We start from the raw sequence: 23240 nt of genomic DNA, 5'->3' as shown, positions 1-23240 counted from the left end.
CCCTCAGTACAGCTGTAATGATATCCCTTATCAAAAATGCCACTCCCCCCTCCTCTCTTGCCTCCCTTTCTAATCCTTCCTGCAACATTTGTATCCTGTAACATTAAGCTGCCAGTCTTGCCCATCCCTGAGCCATGTTTCTATAATTGCTATGATATCCCAGTCCCATGTTTCTAACTATGCCCTGAGTTCATCTGCCTTCCCTGTTAGGCCGCTTGCATTGAAATAAATGCAGTTTAATTTATTAGTCCTATCTTGTCCCTGCCTCCCCTGACTGTTTGGCTCGCTTCTGTTCTCAACCGTACCAGTCTCAGATTGATCTCTTTCCTCACTATATCCCTGGGTCCCACCACCACCACCCCTCCCACACCTTACTTGTAAAAATCCTCCCGAGCAGCTGTAGCAAATCTCCCTGCCAGTATATTAGTCCCCTTCCAATTTAGGTGCAAATCGCCCTTCTTGTACAAGTCACTTCCACCCCAAATGAGAGTCCAATGATCCAAAATGTGAATCCTTCTCCCATACACCAGCTCCTCAGCCATGCATTCATCTGCTCTATCCTCCTATTCCTGCCCTCACTAGCTTATAGCACCGGGAGTAATCCAGATATTACTACTCTTGAGGACCTCCTTTTTTAAATTTCTGCCTAACTCTCTGTCACCTCCCTTCAGAATCTCAACCTTTTCCCTTCCTATGTCATTGGTTCCATGGAGACAATGTCCTCTTGCTGACCCCTCTCCCCCTTGAGAACATTCTGCACCCTCTCTGAGACATCCTTGATCCTGGCACCAGGAAAGCAACACACCAATCTGATTTTTTGCTACTGGCCACAGAAACATCTGTCTGTGCCTCAGACTAGAGAATCCCCTAACACAATTGATCTCTTGGAACCCGACATACTCCTCGTTGCATTAGAGCCAGTCTCAGTACCAGAAACTCGGCTGTTTGTGCTACGTTCTCCTGAAAATCCATCCTCACTTACCTTTCCAAAACAGCATACTTGTTTGTTAACCCATCTATGTAACTGTATCTGAGACTTTCCCTCCTTCCTATAACTGCCATCCATCACATACTGTTGCTGTTGCAAATTTCTCATTGCTTCTATCTGTCTCTCCAACTGATCCATTCGATCTGATAAGATTATTAACCAACAGCATTTACTGGTGATATAATCTGCAGTAACCCTTAAACTCTCTTTAAACTCCCACATCTGACAAGAAGTGCATAATACTCTACTGAAGGCCATTTTTGCTCCCTCACAATCTGCAGACCCAGAGAATAACACTGTCTTATTCCTCTACAAAACACTGCCCCAGTTTAAGTTTAATAGTTATGGCCTATATTTTAATTTTAATCAAGATACATATCTCAAAAAACATATAATCAAGAAAGAACCCACTCTACTTACTTCTGCAGACATTCTGTAGGTCGCACTTAAAAACAATACACTTATCTGCTTCTGTGCTGTGAACTTCACCCAAAGAGTTCCTCCAAGATTAGTTGTGAATTTCACTGTTTGTTAATTTTCCCAGACACCCTCCGATGTCCAGCAATACATGAATTCAAACAGCAAAGGCAGTAACTGTGCAGATTCACTGCTATGTCAGTTTCTTTCTCTCTTTCTCCTGCACTGACCTCACCATGTGCTTCCTTCGTTTGTTCTTCTCCCTTTTAAACTGCTGTTGTTTTGACTTTTTTATCCCTAAGTTCCAAAACAGTGCAACAGCATATAAAACAGTAATTGCTGCTCCTGGAATTCAAGGAAATTACCTCCAACACCTAAAATACCTAAAAAAAAAGGAGTTGTTACAGTCAGACACAGAGGAAGCAGTGGACGCTGGTACAATTGCAACATTTAAAAGGCATTTGGATGGGTATATGAATAGGAAGGGTTTGGAGGGATATGGGCTGTGTGCTGGCAGGTGGGACTAGTTTGGGTTGGAATATCTGGTCAGCATGGACATGTTGGACAGATGGGTCTGTTTCCATGCTGTACATCTCAATGACTCTCTGAGTCTATAACTACGAGCAGTCGAAGAAAAATGTCTATACAGTGTATTCAAGAACAATGAGTACCCGATAAATGCGTTCCGCAGATTCATAAACAATAAACCCAAACAAATAGACAAGACACACCCAGAAACCCTAGCCACACTACCATACATCAAACACATCTCAGAGATAACTACCAGACGACTCTGACCCTTTGGCATCATGGTAGCCCACAAATCTACCAACACACTAAAACAGCTACTGATGAACCGAAAGGACCCTATAACAACAACCAGCAAATCGAATGTCATTTACAAAATACTATGCAAGAACGGCAACAAACACTACATCGGACAGACAGGCAGAGAACTAGCACCAGGATACACAAATATCAACCAGGCACCAAAAGACTATCACTGATATCCTTTCATACAGTTGAAGAAGGACACCACTTCGACAGGGAAAACACATCCATCCTCGGGCAGGCTAAACAGAAACACACACAGAAAGTCCCAGCGGCCTGGCATTCAAACTGGAACTCCATCTATAAACACATGAATTTGGACCCCACTTACCAAAATCTGAGAAAAAGAACCAGAAATGATAACACCCACTTTCAGAGACCAAGACACATCAATAGAAACTAGGACAGAACAGCAGTGCTTCACCAGAGGCTCACTGATGATGTTACCTAGCATGGTGATGAAACATCTGAAAACAAACCTGCCGGCTGAGTGAGCAAACTTACAATTTGAACCTCAACATGAGTTACAAATCTGCTCAAAACAAAGCTTCTTCATTTTTCAAATTGGATAATCTGCTGGCAAGTGTTTTCATTCATATTTCAACTTTTCATGCATATGTCGAGCTTTTCAAAAACTTGAAGGTGCTAGCAGAACTCAAATTAAATTTACTGACACACTGTGGTTTTCTACATTGCTTCCTGGATTTTAGGAAATTAGAGGGTGCTGTCATATTCCTTCCAATAGCAAGTCAGTTGTGCCAGTTTTGCAGAATTTGAGATTGCTTTGAATTGAAATCCACGCTGAAGTTTCATAGGAGTTGAAATGACTAGAAGTCTTTGAATGAATCACCTCATCATTGTGGACCATGAACCTAGTCATTTTGTGAGGTTAAAAATGGTAAATTTTGACAATATTTAAACTTTAATATAGTCAGAAAAGCTATAATTTCAAAAAAACAACAATTTCTGGCTATCTGAGAACAGTTGAGATCATTTCATGACTCCATATTCTTGACAAATGTCTTTGTGAGATGAAGCTATTGATTATTACCATTACTTGAACAAAACTGATATCTTACAGCTTTGGTTTGTCCTGATAGTGTGTTTCTGTACTGCAGGATGACCTATGCACTAAATTCAACTCTTAATGCCTTCCAGAAGATTGTTTTGTCAGTACTGTCAGACATTGGGGTGGAAGATTAATTTTTTGACAACTGTAATGCTAAGTAAGTGAAGCCTCTGCAAAGCCACTGCAGAGCGGTGCAGAATGAGAACGGCAGCAAAATACATTTGATTTATTAAAACCAAAGATAACATCTCTGCTAGAACTCATATTTTAACCCACACTCAGGACATATGTCTTAATAGATTCATCAGGAAATATGACTGGAGCTATATACTGAAGGAAGGAAGCAATTCCTTGTAAGTGGAGTCTCGTTAGATACGATAGCGAAGAAAGCATTTCCTATGCTTTCTGTTATCGGTCAGAGTACTGAGTATAAGAGTTGGGATGTCATGTTGCGGCTGTACAGGACATTGGTTAGGCCACTTTTGGAATATTGTGAGCAATTCTGGTCTCCCTGCTGTAGAAGGGATGCATTGAAACTTGGAAGGGTTCAGAAAAGATTTACGAGGATGTTGTGAGGGTTGGAAGGTTTGAGCTATAGGGAGACACTGAATAGGCTGGAGTTGTTTTCCCTAGAGCGTTCATAGGCTGAGGGGTGACCCTATTGAGGTTTATAAAATCATGAGGGACATGGATAGGGTAAATAGACAAGGTCCTTTCCCTGGGTTGGGAGAGTCCAGGACTAGATGAGAGGAAAAAGGGACCTAAGAAGCAATATTTTCACACAAAGTGTGGTGCTTGTATAGAATGAGCTGCCACGGTAAGTAGTGGAGGCTGATACAATTACAAGATTGAAAAGGAACCTGGTTGGGTATATAAATAGGAAGGGTTTAGAGACGTATGGGTCGGCATGGACGAGTTTGCCTGAAGGGTCTGTTTCTGTGCGATACATTTCTATAATTAATCAATTGCATATGTATCAAACCCATTCATGGAAACTGAATGCAAATTCTCTATTGAAGAGTGGGAAGAACTAGTCTGTATTGATGCTTGTGAACATTTGCACATGCATCTCCATGATCGAAGGCTTAGTCCCCAAAACAAGTACCAAGCAGGGGCCATATTGTTAGCTATGTTAGGATCCATTCATATGTGAACCTACGTGTGGTCAGCCTATCTTCATTACTGCATACCTCACATTTCATTCAACTAAAAATCACACAACAGCACTTTATATTCCAACAGGCTTATTTGGAAGCACTAGCTTTCGGAGCACTGCTCTTTCATCAGGTGGTTGTGGAGTATAAGATTGTAAGGCAGAATTTATAGCAAAAGTTTACAGTGTGATGTAACTAAAATTAACTAATTATTCAACTAAGTTGATCTGATACAACCATAGCCACAAATTTGTGGACCTCAGTATTGTCATCAGAAACCTTCATGTGGCAAAAGTTATTTCTGTACTTCGAAAACACAGACAAGCTGTTCCCTCAGAAATAATTTCATGCCCATGTGTTTGCTGTTTAAAATAGTTTAATGTAAACTAGTTTCATTTGCGAGGGAAAATACGGTATTCAACTGTTTGCTATTTATGTGTGTTTGTTGACTGTTCTCTGATGTTCACTGCTCATTGTGTATGATTAGTTCAACTAGAGTGCAGTCATTTGGAAAGACAAATAAAACTGAGACAAGCTGCTGTAATTCTGAGAGGGCAGACATTTTAAAGCATTGAATAAAACTCCTCTTATGCACATACAATCTGGTGTGTTATCTCTGCATAATTCCAAACCCTAAAACACCTCTCTGCTTCACTCCTCAGTGGACTAGAGTTGATCTCCTCATTTGAAGGTGATGGTAGAATAAGTGATGAACAGGGACATGCGATTATAAATTGTGGGTGAATGCAATTCTTTTGTTGCTGGTAACTCACAGTGCCTCACCCAAATTCAGTTTTAGGCTGGTCAATCTGATTTCAATGCCATACAATAAAATACCGAGTGCTCAGTGTGAAAATGAGATTTTATCTTCACATGGATAACTTTTGGTTACTTCTGTCAACGCTATAATGGACAGATAGAGTCATACAGAATGGTAACAAATCCTTCAGCCCAAATAGTCCATGCCGAACAGACATCCCAATATGACCTAGTCCTATTTGTCAGCATTTGGCCCACATCTCTCAACACTCTTCAAGTTTATGTACCCATCCAGGTGCCTTTTAAATGTCGTAACTGTACCCACCTCCACCACTACCTCTGGCAGCTTGTTCCATACATGCAACAGCCTCTGAATTAATAAGTTACCCTGCAGGAATTTTTTAAACTTTCCCCTCTCACCTTAAACCTATGCCCTCTAGCTTTGGACTCCCCACCCTTGGGAAAAGACTCACCTATCCATGCCCCTCATAATTTTATAAATTTCTATAAGGCCATCTCTCAGGCTCCTACAGCCCAAGAAAAACAGTTCCAACCTCTCCCTCTAACTCTCTCCCTATAACACAATGAGTGAAACCAAGTAGGATTTATGACCATGTTTATTCTTTTACCAGCAACGAGCTAAGCCAGATAGTGGTATCACTGGTTCTTTTCATGCAGTGCGTTGCGTCTCTGGGTTTGAGGTGAAAGTGAGGACTGCAGATGCTGGAGATGAGAGACAAGATTGGACTGGTGCTGAAAAAGCACAGCAGGTCAGACGGAATCCAAGGAGCAGGAAAATCAAGGTTTTGGGCAAAAGCCCTTCATCAGGAATCAGCCCTCCTGATGAAGGGCTTTTGCCCAAAATGTCAATTTTCCTGCTCCTCGGGTGTCTCTGAGTTTGAGACCCACCCCAGGAGTTGATGGCTTGGAAGGTGCATTTGTAATGCAGCCAAAGGCATGGGAACCAGAGCTACAGATCACAGGAGAGGATAGTTGCTGAACAGGCCGAAATAGAATACAGAGAGACTGTCAGGAAGGATACACAGTTAATAGGGCAACGGGATGGGTTAAAGTGTGTCTGTTTCAATGCAAGAATAAGAGTGATGAACTTAGAGCATGGATCAGTATTTGTAACTATGATGTTATGGCCATAACAGAAACATGGATTTCACAGGCGCAGGAATGCTTGCTCGATGTTCCAGTATTTAGATATTTTAAAAAGACTGGGGGGTTAAAGGAAGAGCGGGAGTAGCATTGTTAGTTAGAGAGTGCATCACAATTGCAGAAAAGGAGATTGTTGAGAGGGATTTGTCTACCAAGTGAGTATGGGTGGAAGTAAGTAACAGGAAAAGAGCAGTCACTTTGTGGGGTGTTTTTTTATAGACAGCCCAATAGCAGCAGAGAGATGGAAGAACAGATTGGACAGCAGATCTTGGAAAGTGCAGATGTAACAGAGTTGTTGTTATGGGTGACTTCAACTTCCCCAATATTGATTGGAGCCTCCTTAGTTCAGATGGTCTGGATGGAGCCGTTTTTGTCAGTTGTGTTCAGGAAGGATTCCTGACTCAATATGTAGATAGACCAAACAGGGGAGGCCATATTGAATTTGGTGCCCAGCAATGAGCCAAGCCAGGTGTCAGATGTTTTGGTGAGAGCGCGTTTAGGTGACAGTGACCAGAACTGCCTCACCTTTACCATAACCATCGAGAGGGATAGGAACAGACAGCATGGGAAGAGCTTTAATTGGGGGAAGGGAAATTATACTGCTATTAGACAGGAGCTGTGGAGTATAAATTGAGAACAACTGTTCTGCGGGAAATGCACAACAGAAATGTGGAGGCTATATAAGGAGCACTTGTTGCCAGTGTTGGATAACTTTGTCCCACTGAGACAGACAAGGAAAGGTAAGGTGAAGGAACCTTAGATGACAAAAGAAAAGGAGCTTCTCGTCAAGAGGAAGAAGGAAGCTTACTTAAGTTTGAGGAAGCAAGAATCTGGCATAGCTTTAGAGGATTACATGGTAGCTCGGAAAGAACTCAAAAATGAACTGAGGAGAGCTCAGAGTGGCACGAAAAAGCCTTGGCGGGAAGGATTAGAGAAAATCTCAAGATGCTCTACACCTACGTGAGGAATAAGAGAATGATCAGAGAGAGGGAGGGCCTATCAGGTATCTTGGAGGGAACTTGTACCCAGAGTCTAAAGATGGAGGGGAGGACCTAAATGAGTTTTCTGTTTCAGTATTCACTAGAGAGCGGGACCTTGTTGATACTGAGAACACTGTGGACCAGGTTAATATGCTTGAACATATTAAGGAAGTGGATGTGCTGGAAATTCTGGATAGCTTTAAGATAGATATGTCCCCAGGACCAGACGAGATGTATCCAAGGTTACTACAATAAGCAAAGAATGAGATTGCTGCACCTCTGGCGATGATCTTTGCATCCTCTCTCCCCACTGGAGTAGTACCAGATCATTGGAAGGAGGCAAATGTTGTTATTTTGTTCAAAAAATGGAATAGGGAAATCCCTGGGAATTATGTGGTAAGCAAGGTACTGGAAAGGATTCTGAGAGATAGGATTTATGACTACTTGGAAAAACATAGTTTGATTAAAGATAGTCAGAATGACTCCGTGAGGGGAAGGTCATGCCTCACAAGCCTTATTGAGTTCTTTAAGGATGTGACAAGTTGACAAGGTTCGAGCAGTGGATGTGGTATATATGGATTTCAGTAATGCATTTGATAACGTTCCCCACGGTAGGCTCATTTAAAAAGTTAAGTTGTATGGGATACATGGAAGTTTGGCTGTCTGAATACAGAATTGGCTGGCCAAAAGAAGACAGCGAGTGGTAATGGATGGAAAGTATTTTGTCTGGAAGTTGACGGCCAGTGGTGTCCTGCAGGGATCTGTTCTTGGGCCTCTCCTCTTTATAGTTTTTATAAATGACTTGGATGAAGAACTGGAGGGGTGGGTTAGTAAGTTTGCTGATGACACAAAGGTTGGTAGTGCTGTTGATATTGTCGAGAGCTGTTGCAGACTACAAGACATTGAGAGGATGCAGAGTTGGACTGAGAAGTGGCAGATGGAGCTCAACCCGAATAAATGCAAAGTGATTCATTTTGCAAAGCCAAATTTGAATGCCGAATGCAGGGTTAAAGACATGAGTGTTAGCAGTGTGGAGGATCAGATGGATCATGTACATAGATCCCTCAAAGTTGCCACCCAAGTTGATAGGGTTGTTAATAGGCATATGGTGTTTTGGCTTTCATTAACAGGGGGATTGAGTTTAAGAGCCATAGTTTTTGCTGCAGCTCTATAAAATCCTAATAAGACCACACTTGGAAAACTGTGTCCAGTTCTGGTCGCCTCATTATAGGAAAGATGTAGATGCTCGAGAGAAGTTTCAGAGGAGATTTTCCAGGATGCTGCCTGGATTGGAGATCTTGTTTTACAAAGAGAGATTGAGTGAGCTAGGGCTTTTCACACTGGAGAGAAGAAGGAAAAGACTTGATAGAGGTGTGCAAGGTAATGAGAGACATAGATAGCATAGATAGCCAGAGATATTTTCCCAGGGCAGAAATGGCAGTCACGAGGGGTCATAATTTGAACATAATTGGAGGAAGGTATAGGGAGATGTCAGAGGTAGGTTCTTTACACAGAGAATGGTGGATGCATGGAATGCACTGCCAGCGGTGGTCGTAAAGTCAGAGACCTAGGAACATTTAAGCAACTGCTGGACAAGCACATGGACAGCAGTAAATTGATGGGTGTGTAGATTAGGTTGATCTTAGGTTAAGGTAAATGCTTGGCACAACATCCTGGGCTGAAGGGCCTGTACTGTGGTGTACTGTTCTATGTTCTATGTTCTGAACAGCTTGATATTCAATTCAGCCACAGCTACGTGGTAGCTGCAGCACAACAACATCCCCATCTTTACTCAACATTCACACTCTTGCCATGTGCTGTATTTTGTGTCAAATGTCCACTTCATTTCAAAGCCCTGCTGGAGAGGAAGCTGTGCTAACTGACAACTGTTTATGAAGGACATTAATATCCAAAATCAAGAATACTCTCTGCAACCTTTCTACCTTGAGTTCTCCTTCCATGGTCATCAACTTAGAGGGGGAATGAGTCACCAAACAAGGGAAGGTAGTGAGCAATAATCAATAGGATTCATTGAGTGCTTTAAACCCAATACTGTGAGACTTTTGTGCACTTCAAGTTCAAATTAAAAATTTTACAGAGCCACATCATTTTGACTATGTACCATTGTCGAGTAGATTCATTTTGACCGGGCCACAGGAAATACTCAGGGGTGGTGATCAAGGAATGCAGTTAGTTCTCTTGGTCATTACACTTACATTTTAGTTTACTCATCTTGTAGCATAACTATTTTGTTGTAATAGTTTGTAACGTAACAGCAATATAACTCATCTTATAAATGCAACATCTTTCAAGACCATAGAGTCACACTGCGCAGAAACAGACACCTTTGTCCAACCAGGTCACGCCAACCATATCCTCAAACTAAACTAGTCATGTCTGCCCACATCCAGCCCAAATCTCTCCAAACCTTTTCTATTCATAAACTTATCCAAATGTCTTTTAAGCATTAAATATTTTAAAAACACTGTACTTACATCTATTACTTTCTCTAGCAGTTCATTCCACACGTGAACCACTCTCTGTGTAAGAAAGTTGTCCCTCATGTCCTTTGTAAATATTTCACCTCTTACCTTAAAAGTACACCCTTTAATTTTGAACTCCTCCACATTCAGGATAAGACCCTTGTTCACTGTATCTATGCCCCTCATGACCTTATAAACCTCAATAAAGTCACTCCTCAAAAACCTCCTACACTCCAGTGAAAAAGTCCCAGCTTATCCAGCCTCTCCTTATACCTTAAACCCTCCATTCCCAGCAACATCCTGGTAAATCTATCCAAATTTTTTCTAGCTTAATAATATCCTTCCTATAACAGGGCAACCAGAACTTACTCTAGAAGAGGCCTCACCAGCATCTTGTAAAACCTTAAAATGACATCCCAACTCCTATACTCAAAGATCTGAGCAATGAAGGTAAGCATACTAAATGCTTTGTTAGCCACCCTGTCTGCCTGTGATGCAAATTTCAAAGAACTATATACCTGAGCCCCTAGGTCTCTTTGTTCTACAACACTATCTAGTGTCCCACCATTAATTTTATACGTCTTGTCCTAGTTTGTATTTTCAAAATGTAATACCTCACATTTATCCAAAATTAAACTCCATCTGCCACTCCTCAACCCATTGACCCAATTTTGAGTTTTAAGAGGATTGAAGGTTAGTAATGAAACACTTTTAAATTCAGCCTCTGGTTTGAAGAGTTATACCATTCATTAGCTTAATTAAGAACATTACAGAAATGTGGAACAAGACAAGACAATTGGAGCCTCAAGTCTTCCTTTTAATAGTTTACATAAAGCTATTATTATTTATGATTTTGTTTTATAATGAGCTGTGATTGCACTGTGTTATATAAATGCCAGATTCATACATATGTATGAAATGCCTTCATTACTTTAACAAATGTCACTAGTTTTGTTAATGTGACAGATAAAGAACTCTTCACAAAGATTTTAACATCAGCTAGTATCATTAAGCATGATTTCAACCCATAAAATATCATGAAATAAATATTTGTAAACAATGTTCCCAAAAGACAGTGAATTTCTAATATGTCTCTCAAGCAATTGAACTAAAGGTCTACAATGTGAGTGGTAAATTCAAATAGACATATTACATGCCATAGATAATGGCAACATCCTCCCCCAGTCCCACCTTCAAGGAACAAAATAGAAGTGGAACTATAGTGACTCACAGCACTGATGAAAGATAGTTTTATGGATTACTATAGTCTTTAAGTCACTATATAGCTAAATGCCTATCCGCCTCCTCTTAAAAGAACTTGTACACCTCAGCATTTATTAATTCTGACATGTCTATTTCACATATCTATGTTTGGTCAGGAAGTTTTGTTGTGCCTAATTACTAAGCTTCATTGATACTTGTTACTTGTTCATTTATTCATTTCACATCCTTTCTTAATATATACATAGAACATTTGTCTATCATGGGAGTTGCAAATTGTATCACAAAATGCTGAAATTTCTTTTGCTGAAGGAACAGTTTACCTGTCTTCCTGGCCCCAAACCATATCGTGCGGCTGTTGAACAGTCAGGAAGGCATTGCCTGCAAAATTAACATCCACCTCTTCCAAAAAAAGAGTAGGTGTCCGTACTATGAAGACCACAGAAAGATTGTCACCTGTTGGCATCAATTTTGAAAGGCCTTATAAAATATGTCTATGGAATGGATTCTACAAATGTTGAAGTTGAACTTCTACCATTGGGGGAAATCTGTTGTGGAGTAACTAACACCCTCAACATAATTAATAGTTGATTTGGCACCTTTAAGTTTCATGACTATACCATGTATAGTAACATATGATCAATCAGTGCATTGGAAACATAAGTACCTGTCCTGCAACTTTAAGTGAAGACTCTTAGATTGAACACTACCAAATGAGGTTCATCATACCAACAATGTTTTCCTATTGGTGAAAGGTCCCTAATGCATTAAACATATAAATAAAATATCCTATCAACCTTTACTGTCATTTTGTTGCTGTGATCTAAATCAACCGACCCTGCAGATGTTAGGCAAACCTTGCTTTTGAAAGTCGATTAAAAGAAGTTCTTGATACCTAATCACCTCCATTGTTTGACAGGCATTCTGCTTTGAAATTGAAATAGGATACCATTCTGTACTGTTGGTTTCAGGCAATATAGTTGGAAGTTTACATTATGACAGCAGTAATCATTGTAAATGTTTGATTTGGTTTCAGAATCCAATCATAGCTTCAGCTCAGTCTATTGATCCAAGAATAGATGGAACCTAGAAGTGTGTGATTGCTTTTCTTTAGATTTTAAACTACTGGCAAATATGTGTCAGTCTTTCATTAGGGAACTTCAAACTAAAAGAAAGGCAGCGACGACTGATACTCGTAACTGGGAGCAACTGTGCATGAATGTTAATCTGAAAACATGTATGTGTACAATTCCAATCTGATTGCATCATCACGTAAAACATGGATGATGTCAAATGCAAAGTATGCACAATGCATGAGCAGAGAGAAAAAACACAAATTGAAATGGGGTTCAGCAGGGGGGCGTGAGCATACAAGAAAATAGAGTGACGGCTGAAGGAAGAAGTGAGGATATTAGACCATAAGAAATGGAAATAGGAGTTTCTTCCTGACCTCTCTGCCCCCACCCCACTCCAGCCTATCACCCTCACCTTGACCTCCTTCCACCTATCGCAAGTCCATCGCGCCCCCCCCTCTCCCAAGTCCCTTTTCCCTACCTTTTATCTTAGCCTGCTGGACACACTTTCCTTATTCCTGAAGAAGGGCTTATGCCCGAAATGTCGAATCTCCAGTTCCTTGGATGCTGCCTGACCTGCTGCGCTTTTCCAGCAACACATTTTCAGTTCTGATCTCCAGCATCTGCAGACCTCACTTTCTCCTAGTCTGTATTGGCCCTTTGAGCCTCATGGCTATTCAACATTCCTCATATCCACTTTCCTGCATTTTCCCCATAGCCCTTGATTTCCTGACTGACTAAGAATCTATCTATCTTTGCCTTAAACATACACAAGGACTCTGTCCCCGCAGCTCTCTGTAGTGAGGAGTTCCAAAGACACACTACCCTCTGAGAAAAGAAATTCCTCCTCATCTCAGTCTAAATTGGCAACCCTTAATTTTGAGATTATATCCTCTGGTCATAGTCTCTCCCTTGAGGGGAAACATCCTCTCAGCTTTTGCCCTGTCAAACCCCTCAAGAATACTACATGTCTCAATGAGATCATCTCTTGTTCTTCTAAACACCAGTAAGTAGAATCCCAACCTGTTTAGCCTTTGCTCATAAGTCTATCCCTGGATCCTGCTTTATAAGTGTTAGTCAGCTAAATGAGAGTACTTTGGAGTTGGATGCAAACAGGGAGCTTTAGGGAGTAAATTGCAAATGGCAATTAAGCTTAATTTCAGTGCTAATCTTCAAGATAAAGTAGTTCTTTAATCTAGTAACAAAAAGCTGCTCTATTTGAGTGGGTGTAGTTTTAGTCACATTTCTGAAACAGGAGTCAGCTGAGTCATTCTTAGGTGAAGCTGATTAACAGAACAACTGGCTTGATCCAGTTCAGAAGCATTGTTTTGTTCCTATAAAGGCGAACCAACTTCATGATTGTCTAAACACATTGCAACTTTAGAAGTAGCAGGTTAAACATACAGATTTGATAGGGAAGGGAAATTTCTTAGGAGCTTGATTACCTGTAAAGTGATGGCATTAGGGAACAGATGGGATTTGAAACACAATGTGTTTTAAACTATTGTAGACTGTTATATTTATAAAGCTTGGTTTGATTTTACTTAATTATCTCTTGTGTAATAAACTTCTGTTTTATTGTTAAAAGCAAGTCAGTAATCTGGCATGGTTTATTTCAGTAAAAAGCTACCACACTGGAAACATATTCCATCCAATCAGATTTTTATTCTGGGATCTGTCATGTCCACTAGTAACATCAGCTGGAATCATAGCTGATACACAGAATATGCTTTTTATATAGACTTTCTTTGTTTGCAAACTTAATATATATTCAAAGAAATACAACTTGTGTGTAATACAGAAGTGTTTTTTTAATTTCTGTCCAGTATTAATGATAGCATGTTTGAATTCAGTGTTTTATTGGATTGCTCAAGGCTTTTTCTGCTAATGAACTTAAAATAATTCTTATTGCTATTTCATAGCTCCTGAGGATAGTACATAGTGGACACCAAGTAAGTAGCTATGAAAGATGATTGAGATGGCATGGGGGAGATGAGGGCCTATGGGTTTGGATGGAGTGGCATAAAGGTTAGGGCACGGAGGTATAATCGCAAGTTTGAGAGGGCTTTACTGGGAGCTAGGCTGCTATTTTGGAGAACTGAGACTAAGTTTCCAATCTGCCCAACTCTGCTACTACATTCTTCATTTTTTTAATTGAATTGAATTGAATTTATTGTCACATGTACCAAGGCACAGTGAAAAACTTGGTCTTTTGAGCGCTACAGGTAGATCAGAGTTAAGTAGAATAGATAAGTAAGAGAAAGATCTATGGAGAAAACACATTCTCTGCATAATTAATGGACCTTCTAATGGTCAGATCATATGCACGGTCATGTTCACCACATTGATGTTAAATCTATTTTCAAAAATTGTAATATATACTTGTCATGTGTCTGTTGCCTTTGAGTTGTATTCATAGATATTCCATGCTACTGACAGATAAAGCAAACAATATCTTTCCCTTTTTAATAGGGACATGGAGTACAAATACAAGGAGATGATGTCAAATTGTATAAGACAGTTGATAGACCTCAGCTGATAATAAGTACCACATTATAGAAAGAACATGAATGCATTGTAGAGCGTGCAGAGGTGGTTTACAAGAATGGTTTCAGGAAAGGAGATCTTCAGTTATGAAGACAGATTGGAAAAGTTGGCACTCCTTTTCTTGGAGAGAAGAAGGCCAAGAGGAAATCTTAGGTTTTCAAATCTGTGAGTCAATTGGGAAAAATAGTTCCTGCTCATAAAAGGAACAGGAACAATAGGGCATTGATCTATAGTGATCTGCAGAAGAAGCATTGGAAAAGTAAGGAAAAATCTATTTCACTCAGTAAGTGGTGGAACCACGAAATGCATTGCTTGGAAGTGGTGGAGGCAGGTTTAATTGAGGCATACAAGAAGGTGTTGGATGTTGATGTGGATAGAAATAGTGAGGAAAGTTGTATAAGAAAATCAGGAATTGGCACTAGATGATAGTGCTCATTTGATGAACCAGCACATGTAAAATTAGCCAAATGGCCTCCTTCTGTGATTTTGTGAGTTAAACATCTTGATTGTTTGGGTTTTCTTCTTCCCTCTCAGCAATTGTTATTTGAATTTGGAGTGGAGATATGTTAATTATGCTTTAAGGAATTTGACTGAATTTAGTTGTAATGCTTTCATTTTCTTGCCTATCACGATATGTTCTCACAACTGGTGTTAACAGTTCAGTTGACGCTTCTTTGCTCACACTTCTTGTCAAACTTGTTATCACTTAAGAGTTTTCACTTCCGGTTTGCGAACAGTGGAAATTATGTCAGCCAAACCAATAATCACAGCCTTGCATCTTATTTATGGTGTGAAACAATGTTTTTTTTTATTGCAATGTAACTAACCTTTGGAACTGCTGCTTTTTTTGTTTAGAATCACAAACTTGCACTAAGTTTTCCTTGACTTTTTGATATTGAACTTCTTCCACCTTTTTAATTGGATTGGAGCCAATACAGCCCTTCTACTCAGGAGTGATTTTTGTTTTGTTGTGAAGTACTTAATTTTTCCAGTGTTTAGTATTTCCCATGTTAGACAGTTGGTATAGCATATGTTTTTCATCAAATATGACTCCCCCGGACCATGCAGTTGAAGTTCTGTAAGCAGCTTTGTCACTATCTAAATGTTGCGTCACTTCCACATACCTTTATGTTGAAGTGTGTGAGTTGCCCATTAATATAAATTCCCGCACGCCTAAATATTTGGTCAGGAAACCTTTTACAGTCTTAGTGGAAGCTTTTCCAACCTTTGCCCCTGCACTTCAGCGACTTGCTGTGACTCCCACATTTCCATTTCTCCTGGAAAAAAGTATTTATTATAATTGTACTTCTTCAAATCGCCTAAGTATTAAATAGCTTAGGTTAGCATGTTCCCTGGACCTTCATTCCTGGAATGCATGCATTTATTTTTAACATGGTAATCTTGGTTTTATTTCTCCAACCCTGCTTTAAGTACCCATATGCTACAGTGGCAACGTTATACAGAGCTATAACTTGTTTTTTTTAAGTCACGACCTTTGCAGCCTGAATTACTGAATTGTGAAAAATTTCCCCTATTGAAAAAGGGATAGGTAGTTTTAATTCATCCAATTGTCTGTTCACCTCACAGGATCAATATAGATGTGAAACTATTCCCACAAATTGTTGCCTGACTTGGAATTGAGGATTTTTTTCTGTTTCTTCACCTCTTCTCTTCTGTAGAATCTGAAATGTTTACTGTGTACTATCTGTGCTCTTCTGCATAGAATGTTGCCTTAAAATTTCCCAGGTTTGCTGTAATTAGTAATCAATAGTGTCTGTTTATCTTGAAGTCATTTGGTTTACCAGCATATTTCTTTCCTGGTATTTATTCATTCTTGAAGGCTTCACATGTAACTTCTCAGTATCTGTCCTGTCAAACCTCCTAAGACTCTTAGATTTTAAATAAGCACACCTCATTCTCCTCGACGCCAATAAGTATCAGTTCAACCAGCTCAACCCTTCCTCAAAAGACTAAAGTCGAGAGTGTGCCACAGGAAAAGCACAGCAAGTCGGGCTGCATCCGAGAAGCAGGAAAATCAATGTTTCAGGCATAAACCCTTCATCAGGCTTATGCCCGAAGCATCGATTCTCCTGCTCCTCGGATACTGCCTGACCTGCTGTGCTTTTCTAGCACCACACTCTCAGCTCTGATCTCTAGCATCTGCAGTTCTCACTTTCTCCCTCAGAAGACAAAAGCCCTATTCTAGGAATTGGCCAAATGACTCTTCTCTGATCTGCTTCCAATGCTAGTATACATCTCTCTAAAGAAAGAGACCAAAATTGTGCACAGTACACCATGTACAGTATCAGCAATGCCCTCTATAATTGTAGTAAAACTTCCCTATTTTAATATACTATCTCCCTTTCAATAAAAGCCAATATTCTTTTTCCTTTCTTAATTATTTGCTGTACCTGAATGTTTTTCCAAGTTAATAGAGTAAGTGATTCTCTGAAGATTCTATCAGTTTTTCAGGTTAAACCAGAAGCTTAATGTTCCTTCAAGTATCTTTCATTCCATATCAAACCAACAAATTTTCTATCTTCTTAATATGCAAGTTACCTGATCTTAAAGTTAAAGTGAATATTATAAATTTTGTCCAATTTTCATCCCTTTTACTCCCCTTCTCCTAAAATACTAAATCTGTTCATATATTTTCTGAATGAGTGTGACTGACAAGATCAGTATTCATTGCTTATCTCAAGTTGCCCATGAGGAAGTGATAGCCTTCTTGAAGTTCCAAGGCCTATTCGATCAAGGTATACTCTTGATCCTTTAGGTAGGATGTTCTAGGACTTTGGTCCAGTAAAGAAGTAGGAACATTGAAACACTTCTTAGTCAGGATGGACTTGGGCAGGAATCTGGAGATGATGGCCTTTCCATATTACTACTGCTCTTTTCCTTGTTGGCTAGGGACAGGAGTTTGAGGTGTTGCCATGGAAGCCTTGATAGCTTGCTCCACTGGTCTATAAACAGGACACACTGCAACCACAGCACACTGACACAGGAGGGATTGGCTGCTTCTGCTGGATGATGGGATGTTGATCAACTGAACTTATTTTTCTGAGTTATCAAAAACCAAAACTGCGAATGCTAGAAATCAGAAACAAAATAAAATAAAACAGAATAAGAAAAAGCTGGAAAGACTCTGCCAGCAGCTGTGGAGAGAGTTAATGTTTTACAACCAGTGACCCTTCAGTCCTGTCAGACCTGAATTTTTCCAGCAATTCCGTATTTTTCTGGATGTTATTGAGATTCTTGAATATAGCTATATCCATTCAGGACCGTAAGGAATTGAACTGTGATTTGAAGGTAATGGTGGAGGTTTGTCCCGTAATTATTTGAACCCCAAAACCTTTGGGACCTTATTAAAACAACTATCCTTGGAAGTGAAAGCAGCTAAAGTGAATGTGGAATATAAAAAGGTGTCAATAGTGATTGTTAAGCATTGAACCAACAGAGGCTGGGACTGAATCATGACACATTATTTCCATGTTCTCAGATGCAAGTCATAATATTTATTGTAACTGCAATCAGATATATCAGCACAGACTGGCATTCAAACAATGCTTGCACTATCAACCAGCTCGTCACAACTGAAAGGAATTTAGGAAAGGTCTCCACTCACAATTCAGGAGATTCACTATTTGAGCAGAATCAGTTCTTTTTTTTCTCTCAGACTGTATTCTTTGCATTCCTATCAGTCGGCCTAAATTATTAATATAAACAAATTGGTTAATTTAATCTACAAGCTTAATTCATCAACTCTGTGCACGTATTGTCAGGTTACAGTTCTCTGTTTGCATTTTGATGATATTGCATTGCTGTTAAACTACAGTCTGCCTTAATTCAGATAAAATAAACAACAAAGCAGTAAACCAGGACCGAAAGATTTTACCAATGTTTTGTAATTATCCTGCTAACAAATTCAATCCCTTCTGTGATAATTAAAAGCAGTCAGTTTGTGATTGCTTTTTCCTGAGGGATAAACACATTTAACCAGCTTTTCCTTTGTTTCTAAATCCTAAGTATTAATGCAAATTATAAATTGTGATGTATCAACACTGAAAGCTAACATGCAGGTAACGGCAAGCAATTAGAATGGCAAATGGTATGGCGGTCTTTATGACAACAACATTTGTGTACACTAAAGTTTCTTTGAAAAGGCTGAACCTGGAGAATTGTGTACAGTCTTGGTTTCCTAACCTAAAGAAAAATATTCTTCCATAGGGGAAAGGTTTCCCAGATTAATTCCTGGGATGGTAGCTCTGACCTATGACAGGTGGTTGAGGAGATTAGGTATGGTCTGGAATTTAGAGGAATAAGAGGAGATCTTAATGGAACTTATAAGTTTGTGAAAGGGAAACTAGATGAGAGAATTTCTTTTCTCCTGGTTGACTGGCAGACAGTCTCAGTATAAGGGGCAAACTATTCCACAGAATCCCTGTAGTGCAGAAAGAGACATTTCGACCCATCTAGTCTGCACTGACTCTCTGAGTGATCCCCGATCTTCATAACCCCACATTTACCATGGCCAATATAGAACAACCTCAATTATCCGAACATTAATCATCTGAATTTTGGATTATCTGAACCAGACCTAGGTCCCATAAAAATGCTATCTATTATCCAAACAATTCATTATCTGAACAAAATATCCCCGCCCGTCTCGTTCGGATAATCGAGGCTGTTCTGTGTTATCCAACTGGCATATCTCTGCACTCTGGGAGGAAACTGGAACACCCAGAGGAAACCCACGGGAGAACATGTAAACTCACATAGATAGCTGCCTGAAGTTAGAATTGAATGCAGACCCCTGGCACTGAGGCAGTAATGCTAACTACTATGCCACCATTCTGACGTGAGGGGCAATTTCTTCGCTCACGGTAGCAAACCTTTGCAATTCTGTCTCTGATGGCTTTGGAAGTACAATCACTGAGCACCTTCATGAAAGTGATCCATAGATTTCTTAATGACTGTCAAGTTCAGCGATATGTGGATAGCGCATGAAAACGGTTTTACATATGAAATACAAGGTGAAGTGGACAATTTGGCCCTTTGAGCCATTCAATAAGATCATTGCTGATCTGTCCGAGTTCCAAACTTCCACATTCCCATCTACCCCAGATACTCTTCTCCAGCCTAACAAAAATCTAACCAACAAATCTAATTTATCTTAAAAAGTATTCACTATTAAATATTTAAATTGGCAGCACAGTGGCTTTGGTTAGCATTGCTGACTCAACAGCACCAGGGACCAGAGTTTGATTCCACCCTCCGGTGACTGTGTTGAGTTTGCACATTCTCCTTGTGCCTGAGTGGGTTTCCTCTTGGTGCTCCATATCCTCCCACAATCCAAAGATGTACAAGTTAGATGGATTGGCCATGGGAAATGCAGGGTAATGGCAATAAGGGTAAGTGTGTGGATCTGGGCAGGCTGCGCCTCGAAGGGCCAGTGTGGACTTAATGGACAGAATGGTCTGCTTCCAAACTGCAGGGATTCTATGATTCTCTATAGAATACAAAATATTCTAGTAATAGCATTAAATCAGGAAGTTGTAGGGAGAGAGGAACTTAGTGCAATTCCAATCATTGGGAAAATGAGACAAAGCAAACTGATGAATCTGTGGATTGACAAGTTTCCAAGTCAGATAATTTTCATCCTAGGGTCTTAGGAGAGGTTGCTAATAAGGTAGTGGATGATTTGTATTTATTTTCTAAAACTCCCTTGTTGCAGATATAACCCCATTATTCAAGAAACTATTGGTCAGTAAGTTTGTTATGTGAAAGGTGTTACAATCAATTATTAAAGAGTTTATTTCTAGGACTCTCTTGTGGCTAAGTGTTAGTGTCCTTACCTCTAGATCGAGATCCAGGTTCAAGTCTCACCAAGCTAGAGGTGTCTAATAACATCTCTAAACAGGTTGATTAGAAAAATAGGTTAGATAAAAAAGATTATAACTGCGCATTTAGAATAGCATGAAATAATCAACAAAAATTTGTTTTTTTATCAAATGTAAATCATGATTAGTCAATTTATTGGTTACTATACTTGAATCTCCAGAAGGTGTTAGATAAGCTTCCAGATCAAAGCTTATTGTTGAAAAATTCAAGCTTATGATATGAGGTAACATATGGCATGGACAGAAGGTTAACATTAGAAAATGGAATATGTCTAAATGGATCTTTTACAAATTGGAAGGAGATGATCATAGACATGGAATCCAGGGAGAGATAAGCATTTGGAGACAAAATTAACTTGACAGTAAGAGACAGGGTGGTGGTAGAAGGTTGTTCAGACTGGAGATCTGTGGCCAGTGGTGTGCTGTAGGATTGAGGTGCATATATGGAACGATCTGACAGAGGAAGTGGTAGAGCCAGGTACAGTTGCAATATCTACAAGACATTTGTATTAGATATATGAATAGGAAACATTCACAGGGATTTGGGCCAAATGCAGGCAAATAAAACTCATTCAGTTTATGAAATATGGTTGGCATGGATGAGTTGGGCTGAACGGCCTGTTTCCATGTTGTATGATTGAAGTCACGGTTTTGTGCTGAGGCCTAAACTTTTCACAATTTGTATCAATGGCTTAGACGAGAGTGTGAATCATGGTAGCTACACTCTCAGATGACATCAAAATATGTCAGAAACCATACTGTTAAGGCATTGCAGACTAACCTTATTTGACTAATGTACTAGAACATAAAATTCTGCTGTGACTTGAAACTGTACAGTCATTCTCCATTTCAATTATACTTAATGCTTTTTTTCATTTTTTTTTACCAAAGTAAACATTCCCCATATTTTGCTCCACCTGTCAAATGTTTGTCCATTCACTCAATTTGTCAGTGTCAGTCTGCAACCTCTTCATGTCCTCTTCACAACATGTTCCTGCCTAACTTAAGCACTGACATGAACATTTCTTGGACTTTTGAGTAGCTACTTTGTATTGCCCTGCATGGTGTTCTAACTTGCAGATAAATTGACTTGTGAAAGGACTCAAGAACAGAACCCATCCATACCTGGGTGTATGTGTTTTGCATTTCCAAAACAGAATACCCCAGAAACAATATACTGGATGGCTAATATGTCTTGAAATTGTGAAACTGTAATGGGGAACAGGATCTTGAATTCTATCAATATTAACTGCATATTTTATGAGGTTCAATAGGGCTGTCAGACTGGCGAGACCTGGTTCCTTGCATACATGCTCAAAGAAAAGTCATGATTTGGAGATTTTGCTTACTTAAAACAAAATGCTCAATAGTTTTCTACCCACAGCACTAATTCCACAATTTTAATTCATCCAGCATTGGATATCATGGTTTCACTTCCCAGGCAAGAGCTCCCTTCGAATACTTTGTTGGAATCCCATCCTTATTCCTCCATACAAGTTTCTGCTATGGTACTAAAATGATTCTTGGGTCACTGTTGCATTGGATATTATTTTAATGTTATATGTTAAAATATCCTTCCTGGTCTTTCTGGACAGGTCTCCATTTTTGACAAGTTTCCCCATGTAGTGTGTGCTGCCTTCTAAATTCTGGGTTCTTTTCAGATGTGCCATTTTGTGTGTATCAACTTTCTGATGTAGTGAGATGTGTCTTATAAAGTAAAAAAGATATATTTATTGCATCTCTGCAGCTATTTACAGCTTCTAATAGGCTAAATGTTAGTACAAAGACTGGGAAGAACTAACTTTAGGTCTGTCTCCCATGTGATATTGTTAGTCCTCATGACATCAGAGTGGCCAGTTCTTGTTTCAATCAATCAATTCTTACCCTTTCAGACGCTTTCAAACCCAAATACACCACACCAAATCTCGCCCAATGCCTCTTTATTGTCATCCAGCTGGGTGGGACTGTTCAGATGTGATTCCATTCTGGTCTATCTAATTGTAACCAGAGTATCTCTTGGAATGACTTCTCTTGCTGTTTCTATGTCTTTGACTCTCATGACCCTAATGATCTAACGTTAGCTATCCCTCATCTTAAACTTTGTTCCTTTTGATGTTGTGAAGACATGAGCTAAAATCCCAAGAGGGTGACTAAGAGAATTTAAACTTAATTAGTAATTAAATCTAAAATAAAATTTTAAGATCATTAATAATAATCATGAAGCTAATTTAGTAGAACTTGGATCACTGACATCTTACAATAAAGGCACCATAAGTATTCAAGTTGTTGCTGTCGGGAAAAGTTCATGGTCCAAATGAAACCTCATTTGACTACTGCTACAGTTACCTATGAATTGATGATATCAAGCTTAAAATATTATATACCTTTGCTTATTGGTTATGAATATTAACATACACCAATTAACTGCATTTAAATAAAGTTGAAATACTGGATGTCTGGTGAAGAAGCAACAGCTACTGGAAAGAAAGAAGAAAGACTGATATTTAGAGATCCTTTCATAACGTGTTGCATGTAGTCAGACATCCAGGCAATTGTCACCGTGAGACTCGCATAAAGAATGGTCACTTGGATGGGCTAGCATAACGCAAGTAGAAATATACATTATTATAAATCAACTTTATTACAAAGCATTA

The sequence above is a fragment of the Hemiscyllium ocellatum genome, chromosome 11 (assembly GCF_020745735.1).
Source record: "Hemiscyllium ocellatum isolate sHemOce1 chromosome 11, sHemOce1.pat.X.cur, whole genome shotgun sequence".
NCBI lineage: Eukaryota > Metazoa > Chordata > Chondrichthyes > Orectolobiformes > Hemiscylliidae > Hemiscyllium > Hemiscyllium ocellatum.
The sequence above is the reverse complement of the archived record's forward strand: the minus strand, read 5'-3'. Positions refer to the sequence as shown.